Below are 9,904 nucleotides of genomic sequence, written 5' to 3'. Positions count from 1 at the left end.
CAAACAGAAAGAACCAGATGGAGAGATGCTTCTGGGATATGAGCATAACATTTTTTTTTTTGAGATCCCAACAAAAGAAAAGATCACTGTCAAAACTTAGAGGAGATGAGAAGTCACAGATAAGGAGTGAATATCAGTAGCAGAATACCAGTCCCTGGGTGTAAAGCATGGGAGATTCCAGTTCTCACAAGAGGAAACTTTATGTGCAAATGCTCACAGTAACGGGTAAAGCTCCAGGGCGTCCCATCGACAGTCAGGTGGGGAGCCACTCTGCATGGGCACACCTTCCAGTTCTGAAGCACGAGGCTCTGACCAATCACGACATTTCCTGGTGCCTTGGGCGTTGTCCCAGCTCAGATAGCAAGCTGGGTCTTCAGGTGCAGGTGTCACTCATGGAGGTACAGCTACACTCACCTATTCCTTTGTAATCCTAACCTTTGTCCAATAAAAGGGTTCAGCACGTGCTCCTCCCTCTCTCTCATCACAGGACCCAAAGAAAAAGGTGTTTCTCTGTCTCTGTGTGATTATCTAGTGCCAGCCCAGGTCGCCTGGAGTGATCTGAGTGTTTAGTTGTGGAACGTGACACGTCATCAACTTGCTGATTTCTCGACCCAAACCCTCAAAGCTAGAAGGTCCTGGAATAATGTATACCATGCTCTGGGGAAAAAAAAAAAGGATGCCAACAAAGAATCTTATATCTAGCAAAATTAAGCTTCAGAATTGAAGATGAGACTTGCCCTGGGTCTCCAAGGGAATCACACCTTAAGAGACTAAATTGCAGGCCGGGGTGGTAGCTCAGTGGTAGAGCGCTTGCCTAGCCTGTGTGAGGCTCTGGGTTCAATCTTCAGCATCACATAAAAATAAACAAATACAATAAAGGCATGCTGTCCATCTACAACTACCAAAGTGTTTTTTAAAAATAGAATTTCCTAATTCCAGTTAATTCTGTCAAACAGCCTCCATTTCCTTATTGCCCAATTTCTACCACTTCAGATCGGGGGAATTTTTCCTCAGTTGCTACATTGTGCTAGCGTAGTTCCTGAAAGAAATAACATTTTTCAGGCTCATCTGAGACTGGATTCAGCACATCCTCATAATGAACCCATGATTCCTGGAGTGTGTGTTAGTAGTATCTCGCCCCCGCCCCCCTACCACCAGCTTTACTGAGGTAAAATTGAAGTACAATAAAATGCACGTAATTTTTTTTTTTGGGGGGGGTACTGTGGATTCAGTACTCAACCCCTAAGCCACGTCTCCAGCCCTATTTTGTATTTTATTTAGAGACAGGGTCTCACTGGGCTGCTTAGGGTCTCTCAGTTGCTGAGGCTGGCTTTTAAAAAAATATTTATTTTTTAGTTGTAGTTGGACACAATATCTTTATTTTAAAAAATATTAATTTTTTAGTTAGACACAATATATTTATTTTATTTATTTACCTTTATGGGGTGCTGAGGATTGAACCCAGGGCCTTGCACATGCTAGGCAAGTGCTCTACCTCTGAGCCACAACCCCATGCTCTGAGGCTGTCTTTGAACTTGTGATTCTCCTGCCTCAGCCTCCTGAGTTGCTGGGAATATAGGCAAAATGCATATATTTGAAGTATGCAACTTGATCAGTTTGGACATGTGTGTAACCAATACAATCAACATAAAGAGCACTTCCATTACTTATTTTTAATTTGAATCATGCAGATGGTGTTTCCTGGATGATTTATTACATCAGACATCAATCACCTTAAGATATATAGAACCCCACCCCCACATGTTGACTATTTCAAAATGAAGTGGCACACTTATAAATATCCCAGAGGTCAAGGAAGAGACGCAAGAAAAGTAAATAAAAAGTACTTTGAGCTAAGTGATAATAAAAGCTTAAAATATCAGGATCTCTGGGATGGAACAGTACTCAGATGAATATTTATAACTTAAAGTATTTGTATCAGAGAGAAGTTAGGATAATAATCAAATAATTTCAGAGTAACTCTACAGATGCTAAAAATATATTAAGGTAATATTATAATTGTATGCTGATATATGTGGTAGCTTACATAACACGGTCTGTATTCGAGAAGGATCTGTGTGCTGCTGAGGAGAAAGTGTATTTCGTCATTGATGGATGATATAGTCCCTGTATGTCTGTTAGGTATAAATTACAAATTGTATTTTTTACTTCTATAGCTTCTTTATTTAGTTTAGTTTGGAGGATCTGTCCACTGTTGGCAGAGGCATGCTAAGGTTACCCAGTGTTATTGTGTTGTGGTCTGTTTGGTTCTTGAAATTGAGGAAGGTTTGTTTGATATAAGCAGATGCTCCATTGTTTTGGGCATAAGTATTTATGATTATTAGATCTTGTTGATGTATAGTTCCCTTACACAGTATGAAATGTCCTACTTTGTCCCTTCTGATTAACTTTGGCTTCAGTTCATTTTATCTGACATGAGGATAGAGACCCCTGCTTGTTCCGCGGTCCCTGTGAGTGATACGTTTCTCCTATCCGTTCATCTCCAACCCATGGATGTCTTTGCCTATGAGGTGGGTCTCTTGGAGACAGTATGTCGTTGGGTCTTGTGTTTTAGTCCAACCTGCCAGTCTGTGTCTTTTTATTAATGGGTTTAGGTCACTAATGTTCAAGGTTATTATTGAGATATGACCTATATTCCTGGTCATTTGGGTTTATTTCTAGTTTTTAATTTGAATTAGTTTCTCCTTTGATGACTTTTCCTTTAGTGTTGTTCCTCCCTTTGCTGGTTTTCACATTTTTTCCCCATTTCATCTTCAAAGAATATTTTGTTGAGAACATTCTGTAGTGCAAGCTTTCTAGTTCAAATTCTTTTACTTTTTGTTTATTGTTAGATTTTTGTATCATCTTCAATTCTGAAGCTTAACTTTGCTAGATATAAGATTCTTTGTTGGCATCCATTTTTTTTTCAGAGCCTAGTATATATTATTCCAGGACCTTCTAGCTTTGAGGGTCTGGATTGAGAAATCAACCTGAGATCCAAACTGGTTTTCCCCTGTATGTAATCTGATATTTTTTTTTTCTCATAGACTTTAAAATTCTATCCTTATTCTGTATGTTAGGCATTTTCATTTTAACGTGCTTTGGTGTAGGTCTTTTGTAATTTTGTATATTTGGGGTCCTGTAAGCCTATTGTATTTGATTTTCCATTTCATTCTCTAGGATGAAGAAATTTTCTGATATTATTTCATTGAAAAAAAATCGTGCATTCCTTTGGTTTATATCTCTGAGCCTTCATTTATCCAAATAATCTTAAATTTGGTCTCGAAATGTTATCCCATAGTTCTTGGAAGTTCTTGTTCATGGTTTCTTAACATCTTCTCTTCATCATCAACTCTGTTTTCAGGAGTATATATTTTGTCTTCAGTACCTGGGGTTCTGTCTTCCAACCAAGTGGTCTAGTCTGTTGGTGATGCTTTCTATTGAATTTTTAATTTGGCTTACTGATTCCTTCTGTTTTTTTTTTTTTTTCAGAATCTCTGCCTCTTTATTGAAGTGATCTTTCACTTCCTGTATTTTCTGTTTGATTTAATTTCTTATACTGTCCTGTACTTTGTTGATCAATTTAACTATATACATTCTAAAATCCTTCTCTTCCATTGCTTTTACTGTGGTGTCAATGGATTCTGTTATTGGAGTATCTTGGTTTGTTTGGGACAATTTGTTTCCTTGCTTTTTCATGTTGTTTGTGTGTCTACCCATCCAACAGTATGAACAGTAGGGATCTGGGGCAGTCAGGTTTCTACCTTGTGGACTTAGAGAGTCCCTGAAGGTTTCTAGTACATCACTGTTTAGGGGAAGACAAATAATAACAACTAATGCAAACAATATACATTATTAAACCGAAGAGCTCCTACCATGACATCTACAATATTAATTATCACAATAAACAGAAATTTTATATGATCGGTTATTGCCGACAATGAAAACAGCAAGCTTGCAAAAGGATTTATAATTTTTGAATGGTGGACAGAAAGAGAACAGAAAAGTGATGTAGGATGTGATGACTATGAGAGAGGAAGAGAGAAGAAGATGTAAAAAATTAAAGGAAGAGTGAGAGAGAACCATGGTGTGGTTGTTAGCAGAAGAGAGAATCAAGGGAAACAGGTAGGAGGAAAGATCATATATAAAGTAAAAAATTTTTAAAAGTTAAAAATAAAAGGATACAAAATCAAAACTAAAATTCACTAACCAAACATCCTAGTTCACAGAAAAACTAATCCCATGGAAAATAACCGGCTTCAAGAATTCTAGAAATGAGAAAAAAAGCTATAAATTTGTAGAAGTGTTGAGGTATCATTAAGGTCACAATTAAACAGAAAAAGAATAAAAAGAGATCTTGAGAAAAAGTTAAAGAATTCTTCCTGTTGGAGCGCGGAAGCTTCTCAGCTTCTCCTCTTAGTAGCTCTGGGTGGGGTGTCTGGAGTGTGATGCTCCACCCTCTGGGTAGCTGGAGTGAGAGACGCGATCCCCCAGGAAGAGTTCCTGGAGGCAGGGTCTAGGTTTAGGTGGACTCTAGGCTCTTCCCTGAGAGCCAATTGGTCTGGAGATTTTATTTTTATTTTTATTTTTTTTACTGTGAAAATCTTTCTTTAATCACTGTCTCTGTGGCAAAGTAACATTTTATACAAATAAGTCACCTAGTTTACTTTGGACACAAAAAAACAATACAAACAGGAATGAGGATCTCAGGTGAAGTGAGGAAGAGGAGGAAGGACAGATCAGGTCATTGGCGTTTCTTATATTCTGTGAGAAATAGATTTACAGGGAAAAGATAGACTTTCACAATCTTAATGACTTCGCATGATACTTTGTAAATCAAAGGGTAAATCCGTCTCCATCAGATCCTTATTGTGGCTAGGAGGTTCTGGGACACGGAAGGTAGTGAGATGGTTCGACGACTAGGCTTCTACACGAGGTATGGCAGCACCTCTTCAACAGGAGTCCTGTGCACCGACAAGGATCTACGCGGTCATTCTTAAGACACACTGCTCCCATTCCCAAACACCCACTGATATCATGGTGACATTGGTCACCAGAAGAAAGTGACTTTACCAAGGGAAAAAAAAATACCCTGGGAGTTCACCATGTTGGCAGAACAGGCTAGATGCAAACTCACTGAAGTCTGCACCTTAGACACAATCTATTAATCCAGCCCAGAAATGGGCTCTACCGCCACTGAAAAACCAAGTTGAAGATCACCAATCGCTGATATTTCTATGGTCACTGCCAGACATCAGAAGCCACAGTCCCTAGGTTTCAGAAATCAGGTGTCAAAGCCTCGGGTCTCTTCAGGATGTCCACGCCCCTGGAGGATCTTTTCTCCACCAGACAACTTGGAGCTCACAAAAGAGCTGACAGCCTTCTTAAGCCTCAAATCACTTCTAGTCGTACACTTTAGAACACGGAATGAAACCAGAATCTTCCACCGGGTCTTCCCAGGAGGGCAACTCAGCCTGAAGTCTGTCCAGGAAAGGAGAGGCCCTCTCTAGGGATTCCAAGACAGAGGGACAGGGGACAGAGGGAGTGAGCTCTCTCCAGGAGCTGCCTCCGACGCCAGCTCTTCACAGAGGGCGCGGGCTCCCCTGCATGGAGCTTGTTTTGTTCCCTCGTATTAAAACCGCTATCAACAGTCCAGATTCCTTAGCACAGCCTCCTGGCTCTACTTCGGACTGGTTCATCTACTCTCAGAGAAAGCCTGACTCCCAATTCCCTCCTGGATTCAGGTGTGAACGTTTAAATCTTTAATTCATTTCAGGTAACACCCAGAGTGGTAACGCTTCTTGAGATTTCCTGAGCAGCTAGACACAGGACTCCAGAGAGCCCCAGACAGAACTCTGGGCTTTCAGGAGAAGATGGCAAATTCCTGTCCTGCTGGGCACAGGTGAGCACTTGGTCTCAAAATGGTCTCCAGTGAGACTAAGGCCAGCTAAAAGGCAAGGGGATACAGCACTACTTGAGCCGGGGTGCCCATCTTCTCCATCTTCCAGGTACTCTTCCTAGCAAAAGCTAACAGGGCAGGTAAGAGACAGCCCCTTAGCGCACAGGAGAGAGTCTGCCCTGGGACACATCTTTAAGACACACTCTGTTCAGCAGAGCTCTGGGCAGCTCCAGAAAGCACATCCTAGTCAATATTTAAATTCCGGGTGGCAGAAACTCTCCCAATTGGGCTTTTGTTACAGAGAGAAGGGAGTGTTCGGAAGCTTGCCAGGAACACACAAATCCCGTTAGAGGAACCATAAACAGAAAGAGAAGGTTAAGACAGTGCTGATGTCTGTCCGCAGGTGAGGAGGAGGGAATGGTGGCGATGCAGCTTTCCCCAGCAGCATATGGGATACAGCCACACTTAAGGCACCTGGATTTGGAAGTGACTCCAGTTCTGAGTTTCACCAATCTGGTGAAGAGGCACCCATGCTGCAGGGCGCAAGGTCTCCTCCCTCCCTCAGTGGGTGAATCCAGTGCCAGCACACAGGGTACCCAAGGGCTTCCTCAGGGAGATAGCTGCCAGCATGGGGTATCGCTGATTCTACAGCCAGGCACTAAGCACTGGGCCAGGGTTCAAGGCCTCTCATGCTCTAGAAGCCCAACGGGGAGCAGCACTGGCCACGGGGCCTTCTGGGGCAAAGAGCTGGCCCTTCTTTTCCTGGCCCCATGTGGTTTTTTCCTAATCACTGTGGGACGCAGTTCCTATCACAGGTACTCACTTCGATGTCTCACAGGGACTCACCCCACCTGGTCCCTTGCTATTGATTCCTTCTATCAATACTAAATGGACCCTACCCACAGCAGAGGGTCATGGAGTCTGAGTTGAGCACCTAAAGTCACCCACAGAGATGACCATAAGGGGCTAAGGAAGTGGGGGGTCTGTCCAATGAGGGTCTGAGGACACAAGCAGCCCACAGGAAGTGCAAGGAAGCTATTTTGAGAACATATCACTTTGACAGGCTACCTTGGCCTATTCTCACCCTTTCCAAATACCCCAAACAATTCCAACTAGCAGCTTGAAGGATAAGAATACTCATTACTTAAATCTGACTTGCCAGATGGTCCCAGAAACTACTTCATTAGAAAGGCAGCTGGGAAAACCCTAAATAAGAAATCCACAATGAGTTTTGGAGGCAAATCCCCACCCAGAGCAAACCTTCCTGGCTACACCGTGTTGAGAAAACCAACTCTCTCTTTAAAGTAGCTGCTGGTTTGTAATTACCTCCTGCTACAGGAGCCAGATTAGCCCCGGGAGGCTGATCAATACTATCAGAAGTCTAACCACACATCACATGTGCTGGGAATACCACCGAAATTTTGTAAAAACTTCCCCAAAGTGTAAAAATAAAAAAAATCAAAATAAAAGGAGGCCTGCTCTGGCCTCGAGATACTATGCTCCAGGAGCAAAACAGACACATTTTACTCCAGGAGATATTCAGAGTGAGGAGCCAGGAGAGGCAGAGCAAGCTCATCTATCCCAGAAGGAGAAGGCACTGCTGGGCCGAAACCTTGGTCCATCTCCAGGAGGACTGGCTGAAAATCCTGTAGTCAGACAGACAAGCAGGCGTCTCCAAAAAATGGATCCTTCAGTTTGGCAGCATCTCCTGTCCCCAGTGCCTCAGTGTTCAGCACCCCACCTCTCCCCTCTATTGCCTTTCAGGTTTCTTCCAGCTGATTTAAGACGAGGGGTGAGGGCAGACTGTGTTGAAGCCTACCTTTCAGCTACCCCCAGCACCCAGGGACCTCAAGATGGACTGCTAACCCACAGGCTGGCCCAGCCAGAGCCTTCTCACCCACGCACATGTGCCTGGAGAGACTGAGGTTGTCAGGACAAGCAGCAGACAGCTAGAATCACATGAAAATCAACTTCCTTTTTTATCTGGATTCCCAGAGCCCTATTCTAATCTTACTTTACTATAATACCTCTGTGACCTAGAGGGAAGGGGGGGGGGAAGGGGAAAAATATTAGGGAAGAAAACCCAGCACTGTTTGGCACTTCCCTGGAGCACAGGAAACTGCTACCCCATGCTTGGCTTCCTGGGCCAGGTTCCAGCCGTGTTGACAGAGAGCAGCCCGGATCCCCTCTGTGTGCCAGGACTACATGGCTGCAGCAAAGCACCTCCCTTGTGCACTCCTTAGCAATCACTGGCCTCCATTATAGGCATAATCAGCCTTGTTGTGCATCATCAGCTTGTGGTCCACAACGTAGAGGCTGTCGGATCTGATCTCATACGGGTTTTCAATCTTCAGACGAATCACGTCCTCTGAAAGCTGGGGAAAGTCATGGATGCGTTCACAAGTGTTCCTACTGCTGGGAATGCCGAAGCCCAAACCCAGGTCTGAGTTCTTCAGTAAGTGTTCCCTGAAATAGTGCCCTTCTGTCACAGGGAAGTTTGACACAGGTTTGTCACCCACTGTGAACTCCACTGTCCGGAGGCGGGGAAATGCTGGCGTGAACTGATGTCGCACAGAGCGTCCTGCAGCGATGTCCACCTCTCCGCCTTCCTCCTCCTCCTCCTCTTCCTCCTGGTCTGAAACGCAAGGTTTGGCCATTTCAAAAAGCACTGTCCACGTCTCCAAATCTCGAATTCTGAAGCGGGTGGAATCAATACTGTAGATGTTGTCTTCAGGTTTACTCAGTGACCCGGTGAGGCGCAAGACGTGCTCAGGGCGCATGGTGTCCAGGGCCAGCAGCTCCTGCCCCGTGACCGCTGCCCCATGCTGTCGTCGGCCGCGTGGGGGGGCGCCTGCCGCCGCGCTTCGAGCCGGTTCAGGACGCCACCGCCCGCTTTCTTCTTCTCCTCCTTGCCAGCCACCAGCCCCCGGGCCGCCAGCCACCAGCCACCAGCCCCCGGGCCGCAGCCCACCCTGCGGCCATAGCCTTGGGGTTCGACCCGTTCATCGCTCCACAGCCAAGGTGGCCGCCGCCTCCACAGCGGTCTGGAGATTTTAAATCCGCTCACCTCCAGCACCCAGTATTTGCTGGTCCAAACTGGAAGCTGTACCCCAGGGATCTCCATGGGTTCCACTTGTGTGGTGGGGGACCCAATTCTTAGTTCCCTACTCACCTGCAGACCCCATGTTTCCTGATCTTGGGTCTCCAAACAATCTCTCCCACCCCCCTCTTGGAGTTCCTAGCCAGATGTGTCCCTCCCAGCAGGTCCTGCAAGCAGCTATACTGGAGGGGGAGAGGTGGAGCTGGACGGTCTCCATGACCAATGGTCCCCTGTGTCAGCCCCTCTCCACCTTTGATTTTCTCCTGGTCACTTAAGCACATTCTAGGTCATGCAGCGGTATTTATTGGGCCTGTATGTTGGGCCAAACTCAGGGTGGCCAGGATTTGGCCCCCTCAGCTGTCACCTTTTGCACTGTGGCTGCAAAGTGGTCCCTTCCTTTGTCCTGGGCAGGCACACTGCCTGGAGGGAGTTGGTGGTTTCTTTCCCTGTGCATGGATACTGTGCAGCGGGTCTTTCAGGTTTGCCAGACAATGTCTTGATCTCTAAATGCTCTGTACCCAGACATGTCTTGGGCATCTCAAAAATGTGGGTTCCTTTAATTCCCTTGTCCCTCTACTCTGATCTCAGAGGGACTGCTCTGGCTGGTGCAGTGGCAGTGGGTGTGCTGCTGGGGATTTCACCTTTATTTTATTATATCTGACATCCTGAGTCCCTGATCTGCTTTGAATGTCCACTTTGAAACTTTTAAATTCTGGTCATGTCCTCCCACTTTTGTTTTTGTTCACTTAAATTTGCTGAAAAGCTCCCTGTCTGCTTTCTTGGTTTTACTCCACAGAGCAGCCCAGAAAGCCACTTCCTCTATTCCACCATCTTGAAAACTATCTGTTAGTAATGTCTTGACCACAGGCTCAGGAGGTATTCAGAAGGATTTATGGTGTCTAACT

At 45.0% G+C, this 9,904-nt stretch overlaps 1 pseudogene; it reads right to left on the bottom strand.

Annotated features, from left to right (window-relative positions):
- Positions 1–8,145: 8,145 nt before the first annotated feature.
- Positions 8,146–8,905, bottom strand: LOC113193694 (protein unc-119 homolog B pseudogene; annotated as a pseudogene).
- Between the last annotated feature and the right edge of the window lie 999 nt (positions 8,906–9,904).

Source organism: Urocitellus parryii, chromosome 3 (genome assembly GCF_045843805.1).
Source record: "Urocitellus parryii isolate mUroPar1 chromosome 3, mUroPar1.hap1, whole genome shotgun sequence".
In the NCBI taxonomy this organism is placed as follows: Eukaryota; Metazoa; Chordata; class Mammalia; order Rodentia; family Sciuridae; genus Urocitellus; species Urocitellus parryii.
This window is presented reverse-complemented; position numbering and strand designations above follow the sequence as displayed.